General features: G+C 49.2%; 1 protein-coding gene across 3 annotated transcripts in view; it reads left to right on the top strand.

Moving 5' to 3' along the window:
- Nucleotides 1–1501: 1501 nt before the first annotated feature.
- Nucleotides 1502–12563, top strand: part of ctbp2a (C-terminal binding protein 2a) — a 245497-nt gene continuing 234435 nt past the window's right edge. For 2 of the 3 annotated variants that reach the window (XM_068002338.1, XM_068002332.1), the window contains exon 1: nucleotides 2246–2770. The gene's annotated coding sequence lies outside the window, so the exon portion shown is untranslated. Of the gene's footprint in view, nucleotides 1598–2245; nucleotides 2771–12563 lie in introns of those variants that run through there. The other variant, XM_068002334.1, reaches the window with a different exon arrangement.

Here is a 12563-nt window from a genome sequence, read left to right as displayed (position 1 = left end):
AGAACTCTCCACCAGAACTGGTCTTTATAAGACTGGCAAAGGGAAATCCCTGTTCCATCTCCATAGAGCACATCTGATCCATACAGTGTGGTTGAAATAGAGGTATATGCAGCAGCATGGTAATAAAGATTTATCTGAAGTTGAAACGCAAATGTTACTTCTTCAGATTTTATAGGAATTTATTGGTGGGCCTCTATCTGTTGATACCTATTTGTAGAGTTAAAGTCGGGAAGTTCCATTCTTCAAATATTGTTCCTGTCAATTTCAGGTTAATTCATATTGTTAAAATCAACAAGCCAATGATCTATGATTGAGTAGGCTTGCCTTCAGTAAAGAGGCTGCGACTTTAGATTTCAGTAATTGAAAGCTAGTCCTTGGCAGCTTGATTGTTCCATCAGTTGTCCCAAACAGGAGGGTGTCACTGTGAGTCTTGTCCCTGCTTGTTACCTGTACTTACTTGACTCTGTTAAGAGAATTTCATTATTTTTGTACCATTAGAAGGAGCACTTTGTGGAATCAAGGTGAAAGGGAGGAGAATAATGGTAACCCTCATCCCACTTTCTGCCAACTAATTATGGAGCACCATTGATGGTGAGTGGCTTGTAAGGCAAAAAAAATTGCCTTTTGTGACAATCCCACAGTAAGTGAAGAACGCTTCAGAAGATTTTCCATGTATTCTCCTGCTGCCTCATGACATTTGGAGGAATTCCAATGCTTCCATACTTGTGCCAAAAAAGCAGTAAAAGTCTGCCACATACAATCTTATACATCCGGTACCAGGTTAAATTTTGTCAAAACAATTCCTTTCTACATGCCATAAATTGTTCCAGTGTTAAAAAAAGATCTAAAAATAAATACTGAATTAATATTACTGCTATTTATTCATATGGAATAAATGTATTAATTAACTATGTTGTCTATTTTCTGGCAATAGGGATTTAAAATTAATATTAGTGTATTCCATCCAGGCTGATATTAATTCATATCATAGTTACTAGAAATATAATAGTTATTTGCTAAATAACAAGTGATCAAAATCAGCATTTGAAATTTAAGTGATTCTTAGAGCTGTATCATTAAATTTAATCACTAGTTACTGATCTTTTGTGTAGTTCTTTGTGGAAAGCAGGGGGTGAAACAGAGTTCTGATATTTAGTTATTATGATGGCGCTCTAGTCTTTTCCTTTAAAGCCATAGCTCCGTCTGGGAAAGTGGTCTAAATAGGCACACCCTGAGTGTTGCAGTTTCTGTAATTTGGTAGCTGCTTGTAAATCCCCACCTTCTGCCCTTGGGGAGATGCCAGGTTATCAAAGTCAGAAACACCAGAAGGAAATGACTGGCTTTCTTTCTCTTCCTTTTTATACTTCTTGATGTCTGAAGTGACGCCACACGCTCGATGCAGGGCTGAAAGGGTAATTGGCCTGATGGGCCACTAGGTGCGTCTGGCACTAATGCTCACTCGCATTTGACCCGCAGATATACAAAACTTTGCTAAATGCTGTCTGTGATGCAGAGGGATTAATCCTGAAACCACCAACGCGAGCGCTATACTGAGAACAGACCTGTACTAACCTCAAGACCCTCCAAATTCAAACAGGTAAACCCACTGGCATTTAAAAAAACACAATCAGAAATGGAAACAGAGTTCCACCAAATTCAAGCTGAAACTTTTTAACGTAGCTTGGCAGGGGAAGAGCAGAGCGCTTTCATTTGTTTTTTAATTACACAAAATTATTTTTTAATCTAAGCCTGTAACTTAGTTTGGGGGATTGCTTTTTATCAATATTCAATTACACAAATTAAATTTTGACTGAAGTCTGCAGCAATGCTTGGGGGTGCTTTTATGTGTATTTAATTAAACAATATTATTTTTTAATTGAGCAGAGGTGGTTGGTCAGTATTCACATGTGGGCTGCGGAACTTTATGGTAACTAACAAAAAAAGTTGGGGACACCTCACTCGCCTTGGATTGTAGTAAATATGATTCTTTTTAAAAAGAAACGAGGATTTTGAGGGTAAAAATGCCAAAAACAGTGCAAATATTTCCACTTCATTATATAGATTTCATGTCTGATTGTTTTTCTTTTTAAAAAAAAAAGCCTGCAGTTGGAAAGTTGAGGTTTGTAGGCGGTGCTGTGCTAGGTTTTTTTTAAGGGTAGGACTCAGCTCCTGATGTCTGCGTGTCGATGCTATCAGGCTAAGTGTAAAAGTGAGCGCCTGTAGTGCAAGTGTTGGAGGCGCGGCTGTCCATGTGGGGCTGTGTCATTGGTTTGTAGCAGACCCCGCCCGCGGAGCCGAGCAGGATCGCAGCGGAGCCGAGCAAGTGCCCCCTCCTGCCCGCCCGCCCGGCTCCTCTCTCTCTCTCTCTCTTTGCAACTCGTTCTTTTTGGGGAGAGGAGGAAACCCGATTGCCGCTTCCATCCACCAAGTGCAACACACACACACACACACCCACCCACCCACCCCACACATCATACTGGCGGGCGCCGAGGATTTGAGCAGCAAACCCGCCTGGATCTCCCTCTCTGTGTCTCTCTGCAAAAAGAAGCGGCAGCCGCCGCCGCCGCCGCCGGGGGATCGGCTCCGGCTCCGCTCGGATCTTACAGGCTGTAGTTTGGAGGATTAAGTTTATATATTTTTTTTGATGTGGACCAGCTGTTCGGAGAGAGCCGATGGGCAACGTGTGCGAGGACGCGAAGTGATGGAGATGATGACGGTGGCGATGGTGCCGGGGGACAGGCTGTAACTTGGCGCTGGGCGGCGATCAGAGGTACCGGTGTTTTGTCCGTGCGGCGGCTGCTCTCCCTCCCTGCGATGTGCCCGTCCGTCCCCCCCCCCCCACTCTCTCCTAATCCTACCCCTCACTCCCAGCCCCTCAACATCCACTCTCACCACTCCCTTCCTCCCCACCAATTCCTCCACCCCTTTTCTCCCCATTCCTTTCCATCTCACTCCACATAAACCATCCACCCACCCCATCGTCTCCCACCCCTCACCCCATCATCTCCCACCCCTCACCCCATCATCTCCCACCCCTCACCCCATCATCTCCCACCCCCCACCCCATCATCTCCCACCCCATCATCTCTCACCCCCCATCATCTCTCACCCCCCATCATCTCATCCCGGATCCCATCAACTCTCACCCCCCATCATCTCCCACCCACCCCCCATCATCTCCCACCCACACCCCATCATCTCTCACCCCTCACCCCATCATCTCTCACCCCTCACCCCATCATCTCTCACCCCTCACCCCATCATCTCTCACCCCTCACCCCATCATCTCTCACCCCCCACCCCATCATCTCTCACCCCCACCCCATCATCTCTCACCCCCACCCCATCATCTCTCACCCCCACCCCATCATCTCTCACCCCCACCCCATCATCTCTCACCCCCACCCCATCATCTCTCACCCCCACCCCATCATCTCTCACCCCCACCCCATCATCTCTCACCCCCACCCCATCATCTCTCACCCCCACCCCATCATCTCTCACCCCCACCCCATCATCTCTCACCCCCACCCCATCATCTCTCACCCCCACCCCATCATCTCTCACCCCCACCCCATCATCTCTCACCCCCACCCCATCATCTCTCACCCCCACCCCATCATCTCTCACCCCCACCCCATCATCTCTCACCCCCACCCCATCATCTCTCACCCCCACCCCATCATCTCTCACCCCCACCCCATCATCTCTCACCCCCACCCCATCATCTCTCACCCCCACCCCATCATCTCTCACCCCCACCCCATCATCTCTCACCCCCACCCCATCATCTCTCACCCCCCACCCCATCATCTCTCACCCCCCACCCCGTCATCTCTCACCCCCCACCCCGTCATCTCTCACCCCCCACCCCGTCATCTCTCACCCCCCACCCCGTCATCTCTCACCCCCCACCCCGTCATCTCTCACCCCCCACCCCGTCATCTCTCACCCCCCACCCCGTCATCTCTCACCCCCCACCCCGTCATCTCTCACCCCCCACCCCGTCATCTCTCACCCCCCACCCCGTCATCTCTCACCCCCCACCCCGTCATCTCTCACCCCCCACCCCGTCATCTCTCACCCCCCACCCCGTCATCTCTCACCCCCCCCCGTCATCTCTCACCCCCCTCGTCATCTCTCACCCCCCCCGTCATCTCTCACCCCCCCGTCATCTCTCACCCCCCCGTCATCTCTCACCCCCCCGTCATCTCTAACCCCCCCCCCCGTCATCTCTAACCCCCCCCCCGTCATCTCTAACCCCCCCCCCCGTCATCTCCAACCCCCCCCCCCCGTCATCTCCAACCCCCCCCCCGTCATCTCCAACCCCCCCCCCCCCGTCATCTCCAACCCCCCCCCCGTCATCTCCAACCCCCCCCCGTCATCTCCAACCCCCCCCCCGTCATCTCCAACCCCCCCCCCGTCATCTCTAACCCCCCCCCGTCATCTCTAACCCCCCCCCGTCATCTCGCCCCCCACCCCGTCATCTCGCCCCCCCACCCCGTCATCTCGCCCCCCCACCCCGTCATCTATCGCCCCCCCCACCCCGTCATCTATCGCCCCCCCACCCCGTCATCTATCGCCCCCCCCACCCCGTCATCTATCGCCCCCCCCCCACCCCGTCATCTATCGCCCCCCCCACCCCGTCATCTATCGCCCCCCCCACCCCGTCATCTATCGCCCCCCCCACCCCGTCATCTATCCCCTCCCCCCCACCCCGTCATCTATCGCCCCCCCCCCACCCCGTCATCTATCGCCCCCCCCACCCCGTCATCTATCGCGCCCCCCCCACCCCGTCATCTATCGCCCCCCCACCCCGTCATCTATCGCCCCCCCCACCCCGTCATCTATCGCCCCCCCACCCCGTCATCTATCGCCCCCCCCACCCCGTCATCTATCGCCCCCCCACCCCGTCATCTATCGCCCCCCCACCCCGTCATCTATCGCCCCCCCACCCCATCATCTATCGCCCCCCACCCCGTCATCTCTTGCCCCCCCCCCACCCCGTCATCTCTTGCCCCCCTCCCCCATCCCGTCATCTCTCGCCCCCCCCCCCCATCCCGTCATCTCTCGCCCCCCCCCCCCCATCCCGTCATCTCTCGCCCCCCCCCCCCCCATCCCGTCATCTCTCGCCCCCCCCCCATCCCGTCATCTCTCGCCCCCCCATCCCGTCATCTCTCGCCCCCCACCCCGGTAGACTTTCCCTGGTGCCCCAACCCTGAGCTCCAACTTGCCAATGACCGGCTTCAGGTGGCAATTCCCCAGCTTCCCATCTGAAAGGTTGTTTTTATATTGCGATCGTGGTCATAAAATGAAGCTGCCACCCAAGGCCAGAGGTCGGCTCGGGGGACTGGGGACTATCCCGGGAAGGGGGTGAACGGGGGAACTACCCGGGTGGGGGAGGGCGACTGGGGACTATCCCGGGAGTGGGGGGGGAACGGGGGACTATCCCGGGAGTGGGGGGGGGGGAACGGGGGACTATCCCGGGAGTTGGGGGGGGAACGGGGGGGGGGGAATGGGGGACTATCCCGGGAGTTGGGGTGGGAATTGGGGGGGGGAAACGGGGGACTATCCCGGGAGTGGGGACGGGGGACTATCCCGGGAGTGGGGGCGGGGGAGGGGGGACTATCCAGGGAGTGGGGGCGGGGGACGGGGGACTATCCCGGGAGTGGGGGCGGGGGACTATCCCGGGAGTGGGGGGGGAACGGGGGACTATCCCGGGTGTGGGGGCGGTGGACGGGGGACTATCCCGGGAGTGGGGGGGGAACGGGGGACTATCCCGGGAGTGGGGGGGGAATGGGGGACTATCCCGGGAGTGTGGGGGGGAACGGGGGACTATCCCGGGAGTGGGGGGGGGAACGGGGGACTATCCCGGGTGTGGGGGCGGTGGACGGGGGACTATCCCGGGAGTGGGGGGGGAACGGGGGACTATCCCGGGAGTGGGGGGGGAATGGGGGACTATCCCGGGAGTGTGGGGGGGAACGGGGGACTATCCTGGGAGTGGGTGGAGGGGAACGGGGGACTATCCCGGGAGTGGGGGGAGGGGAACAGGGGCTATCCTGGGAGTGGGGGGAGGGGAACGGGGGACTATCCCGGGAGTTGGGGGCGAAGTAGGGGTTGGAACGGGGGACTATCCCGGGAGTTGGGGGTGAAGTAGGGGGGGGAAACGGGGGACGGGGGACTATCCCGGGAGTGGGGGGGGGAAACGGGGGACTATCACGGGAGTGGGGGGGGGAATTGGGGGGGGGAAACGGGGGACTATCACGGGAGTGGGGGCGGGGGACGGGGGACTATCCCGGGAGTGGGGGCGGAGGACGGGGGACTATCCCGGGAGTGGGGGCAGGGGACTATCCCGGGAGTGGGGGGGGGAACGGGGGACTATCCCGGGTGTGGGGGCGGGGGACGGGGGACTATCCCGGGTGTGGGGGCGGGGGACGGGGGACTATCCCGGGAGTGGGGGGGGAACGGGGGACTATCCCGGGAGTCGAGGGGGGGGAACGGGGGACTATCCCGGGAGTGGGGGGGGGAACGGGGGACTATCCCGGGAGTGGGGGGGGGAACGGGGGACTATCCCGGGAGTGGGGGGGGACTGGGGACTATCCCGGGAGTGGGGGGGGACTGGGGACTATCCCGGGAGTGGGGGTGGACGGGGGACTATCCCGGGAGGGGGGGACGGACGGGGGACTATCCCGGGAGGGGACAGGGGACTATCCCAGGAGGGGGGCCAGGAGTGGGTGACTCTCCCAGGATAGGGGGACTATTCAGGGAGAGGGGAACTATTAGCAAACAGAGTTGTATTTTGCCCCCGCTTCCCCATTATTTTGTGTTTAGAAAGTTTTTACCTGAGATGCGATGATCCATGGTGTGAAGCCTGGGGCCCTACTTTCAATCTAATGCCACAAAGTAACAGTGTAAAAGTCCTACTGTCAGTTTTAAAAGTAGCTTAAAAGGGGGCCTCGGTAACTTTCCGCATCACTGGGAAGGAGCTTTTGAGATTACAAAAAACACCCATCGATTTTTAAATTGCTTTGAAGAAGTGTTTACAGTTTTAGAAGTCGACCATTTTGACATTCAGAATTTTCAGATCTGAAGTCTCATTTGCTAAAAGAACACATGACTTTGATGGATGTCTTTCTCCACACACCACTGTGATTATGAGTGACTTAACACAAGAGCCTTTATTTTATAAGGTTTATGTCTGTGTGACATAGTTAAAGTTTTATGTTTTAAATGTAGGAAGCAATCTTTTGTCACAAACAAAGCTTTTTGAATAAATCAACCAAGGTGTGTGTTTTAAACAGAGCCCTTTTTTCAAGTTTTATAAACTAAAACCAGGATTATCATAGTGTTTTTTTTGCCATGTTAAAAATATAGTGAAACTTAAATACAAACAATTCAGCATCGGTGAGAAGCACTCCTTTTTTTCCTCACTGCTTTGCACTTGATAAACTGAGGGTGGTGCACAGATATTAATTCAGGGTCATGTCTGGTCAGAGTGAGTACTGCCTGTTGCATAATGTATTTTATTCCATACCATTTTCCTTATGAATGAATTGATTTTGTATGGTTTATTGATTACTAATAAAACAAGATAAATACACAAATGCAGTATGGAAGTTTCATTAAGTGACCTTTGACCCATGCAGGATATGGGCCTGTACTTGGCATTGTGTGTGTTTGCCAGGTGTTTGGCACAGATATCTTTCAGGATGCATAATGTGTAACAGTTAGCATTATCCAGACAATAGACACTTTGTCAGATTATATAATTGGTAAATGATTAAATAGTGATACGAAATAACACAGCACGTAATCTTATGAGTTTTTTATTCCCAGTTGAACATGGCAAGGCGAAACACTATAAATTAGTAATGGAAACATTGGTTAATTTCTCACATAGATTTACATCAGATTCTGAGTTTGCTGCTGTATAATTAAGCTCAAATGGTTTCAGAGTTGACTTTTACAGTAACTCAGTTGTGCTGCTCAATAGAGATTGATTTCGGAAATTTCAAAGCTGCTTGATTATTCCTTAAATTGTTTTGGTGATATATTAGTGAGATAGATATAAGACTTTCAAATGTACTGTAAATGATCAATTGAATGCAATAGATTCTTAAAATCAATGGGGAATACAGTTTAAATCACACTGTTCCAATGAAAAGGCACTTTAGAATGTAGCCCATTGGCACAGTGGGTTAGTATGTTAATACTAACTTATTTTGGTCATCAGGAAAGATGTTGAGGTCAGGCACTTCCTGTCAGCAGTAATTTTCATACTAATCCATGTGGGGGACCCCTATAAATATTGACCCATTCCTAATGACCCCTCGCCCTTCCCCTTCCTAACTTCCGAAAAACATGTCAGCTACTCGAAGGAAAACAGTGCTATCACTGCAGAAAATGCTTCTTTTATCAGTATGCGGGAGCATGTTAAGTGGGTTGGTAATTAGTTGCAAGTTAGGAGACAGAGAGTAATGATAAAGGGAACATTCTCTGATTGGTGGGATGTGACAAGTGGTGTTCCCCTGGGACCTGTACTGGGGCCTCAGTTTTTCACTATATATATCAATGACTTGGATGAAGGAATAGAGAGTTGTATGTCCAAGTTTGCAGATGACACTATCTTAGGAGGCACAGTAAATTGTGTAGATGGGAGCAGGAGGTTACAAAGGGATGTAGACTAAGTGAATGGGCAAAACTATGGCAGATGGAGTTCAATGTGGGGAAGTGTCAAGTCATTCACTTTGGATTTGAGAGAGACAAATCAGAACATTTTTCTCAATGGGGAACGATGAGGAGCAAAGAGATTTAGGTGTCCATGTACATAAATCACTAAAATCCTAGTGCACACAGATTAAAAAGCAGTCAAAAAGGCTAATGGAGTGTTAGCCTTTATCTCAAGGTTGCTGGGTTACAAAGGAGAGGAATTTATGCTTCAGTTGTACAGAGTCTTGGTCAGACCCCACCTGGAGTAATGCATTCAGTTTTGAGCACCGCACCTCTGGAGGGATATATTTGCCTTGGAAGGGGTGCAGCGCAGAGTCACCAGAATGATACCAGGGCTTAAAGGGTTGAATTATGAACTTCATTATGAATTCATAAAGGTTTCAATCCCCTTGAGTTTCGGAGGTTGACGGGTTATCTAATTGAGATGTTTAAAATGATGAAGGGACTCGATAGGGTAGATACAGAAAAACTATTTCCTCTGGTGGGGGTAATTCTGTGCTCAATCTCTCACCTAAAGATTCACTTATGTATGGGGGTGGGGAAAGAGAGGAGGTGGAGATCAAATAAGTGAATTGCTATAAATGTAGTTCTACCAATTTTCTCTCACCCCTTCCGTTTTCTGAAGGCTCTGGCTGTAGCTAGGGTGCAGTTACAGTGCCCTCTGGTACTCTTCATGTGCTCCTCAATAGTGGGTGCTGACCAGCTGTTTGACTTGGGAGGGCATCACAGTTTATCCCAATGCCGATGGACAGTGATCAGGAAATGGGACCCTTGGCTCCTCGAATCCAGGGGGCACTCAGACCAGTTTTGGTGTCCCTCCTGCTGCCCTGGCTGTAATCAACTAACTCAGTGAAACTGGGAGTTGAACCTGCGACCTTTTGGCCTGTATTGCTTAACGTCACACTGGGCTTTGCCTTTATCCACAGCCCATTGGAAGAACTCTTGCTATAAATGTCTGTTTTAAAACGTTTGTTGTGCAGACAGAATAAGATTGTTCTTTCCACTAATTTGAAATGCGTGGGTTTAATTCAGTCGCTGTCAAGTTTTGGTCATTTAATTTGCAGTGTTATGAAAATAATCAGATGTGCCTCTTTGATATTTCTAATTCATATTTAAGAAATCCAGGTTCAGCATCATGCTTATTTTACACTGTATTACACCAGGACTGAATCTGTGTGCTGTATTGTTTCTGATATTTTTTAGGTATACGTATTTTCATCTGCTTCACTAATTTCAAGGCTTATATACGGATAGAAATCTGTCCCAAGTCTTACAAAAAATGAAAGAATTTTTTTCTGATTGTGCATTATTTTAAAAATATCTTACTGTTCAGACAATAGACTTTATTTTGATAGTGGCTGCTAGGGTGACATCAAAACAGATGAGAAATGCAACTTGTGTGGGTAGGAAAATGAATTTGGTACTTCGATGATAGAGCATCACAAAGCATTTTTTGGTAGGGGCAGTTAATATTTATTCCAGACAAAATGTTTGCTGGTTTTCTGAAGTTGTGTTCGTGCAACAGTTGTATTACCACTATCCAGGGTAAAACAGCAGCTTTAACTAGGACTGCAAGTTTTACATCTTCAAGGAAGTACATTTTACTTGGGCACTGTAATTCTCTTGCAGTCTCGGTCTCTTGATACTGGATTGACCTCCATTGGTGCGCTCACATCCGATGGGACTGGAGTGGTGACCCCTCATTGTATCTCGCTGGTCCTCCTGGTAGGGAGTTGTGAGTCGGGCTAATGACCTGCCCATGTAAAAAGGGTCTTTGTTATGGAAAGAACCCAGAGCACAAAAGCAATCGAAGAAATGGTTGTCTCATGTGCTGCTCTGCTTTGGGTCTTAATGTGGTTCTTTCTTTTAAAAAAAAATCAGCACAGTAAAATAATTGTGTATAACAGGATTTCAGATAGGATGGAAGATGATGAAAGTAGAACTTTAGACATTTTACTATTTTTCCATTTATATTTTTCTCAGTCTGTAATCCTTTTTAGATCTCTCACTGTCGCTTCCCACCACTGAAGTTCTTCCTTTAACTGAGGGCTAGCCGCACTCTCCTCCATGATTGCTGCCCACACTCTTGTCTTGATTAGCTGGTAGAAGCTATGCTTTTGTCAAACCCAACTAATCCGGCCAGTTTCTTCCTCTTAGAGATGAACTAATATTTCAGCAAGGACTCTGGCTGTAAACAGTCAGAAAGCTGGCTAAGTGCAAGTGTAGGCAGTAGTTGAGGCTTGAACTCCTGAGTTGGCATTTCATCATTCTGTCAGCTCAGGTGTACTACAGAACTGCCCTTCACTTCAGTTTTCATTCCACGTCTGCAGCATCCTCCAGTCCGACATCCTCCCTCGCAGCTTCTACTATCTCTGAATCAATGTATGTTCCCCCTCCCGCCGCATTACTATCCTCCTTGCTACATTTTCCCACGTCTTCCAAAGCCTCTTAAAACTCATATGCTTGATCTACCTTTTTCTTTATGTTAAAGGTGCTATATAATTGCAAGTTGTTTGATCAATCCAGCATGGGCCACAATAAAGCAGAGAAACTGTGGTAAATCGTTGATTTTTAAAATGCCCTTTTTATACCTTGCCACCTCCCTATCCACTCTAAGAGGATTACTGCCTGCAACCAAGTTAAATGGGGCTTCGTTTAAAACGGATCTGGAAAAAATGGCAAAAAGATTAATATGTGTGCACACCAGAATGCTGGATATTGGCAGATGTGTAATGTGTGTGCTTTTTAACATTTTTTGGCCACTTTTTCTGCTAATGGGAAAAGCACTTGTTTTGAAAGTAACAAAAGCGGAACACTGCGGATGCTGAAAATCTGAAATAAAAACAGAAAATGTGGGAAACACTCAGTAGGTCAGGCAGCATCTGTGGAGAGAGAAGCGGAGTTAATATTTCAGGTCGATGACCTTTCATTATATTGAAAGAAAGTTGCGTCAAGACCACTTGACGGGCCAGCTGGGTAATTGTATCAATGCGAATTCACTGCTGCAGGTTTGATTGTGGAACCTGGTCATGTCATCCTGTCAGGAATCGCACGTTTAGAGAATTTGGATTATTTATTTAGGGTTCTCACTTCCGAGACTGTGCAGATTTCTGGTTATAAATAGCATCTGAATTGCTTAGTTCTTTTTGCACTAATTCAACTTGCATTTGCACTCTGAAGCTATTAATTCAATGATTGACCCCTAGTTTTTAAATTGTTGCTTAACTAGAACATTGAACAGAAGAAGCACAAAACTTTTATGCTTGTTTTAAAAGAAAATGTTTTGAGAATGCTTCTGGCTTAGAAAGAGAACTTGCAATCTTCATTGCAGCTGTCATATGGAGGCCATTCTCACCTTTTTCTCAATTCAAAGAGAAAAGAAGACTTTGAATCCCAGTGTCTCCGGGATTTTATGCAGTGTCTTTTTCCGTTGTAGTCTCACCTGCCCCACATGGGCATTCTGGGTGGGGGAGACATCTTTTCACATTATTCAGACAGATCTCCAAGTGGGTTGTCAATCTGCAATTGGTATCCTTCAGGGAGACATTCTTTGGGATGGAGAACCTCCTCATTTGGGGAGGGCATAATGAATTGGAATCCTTTCTGCTTGTACTTTGTTTTAATGCTGACCGACATAGACTGAAAGCTACGGGTTACTATCACATCCTCTTATGATTAGGTTTTCTGGCCAGTATGTGTAGTTTTCTCACATGTAAAGAGTTCTCTAGTTTTCTATTAGAAAATTTAGCATTTCAAACTACAGTGTAAAAAAAAGATGCCCTGCTTGTGTTCTGCCGTTTCTAACAGCAGCTTCACCTGTGCAGTATTAAATG

The sequence above is a fragment of the Heptranchias perlo genome, chromosome 21, assembly GCF_035084215.1.
Source record: "Heptranchias perlo isolate sHepPer1 chromosome 21, sHepPer1.hap1, whole genome shotgun sequence".
NCBI lineage: Eukaryota > Metazoa > Chordata > Chondrichthyes > Hexanchiformes > Hexanchidae > Heptranchias > Heptranchias perlo.
This window is presented reverse-complemented; position numbering and strand designations above follow the sequence as displayed.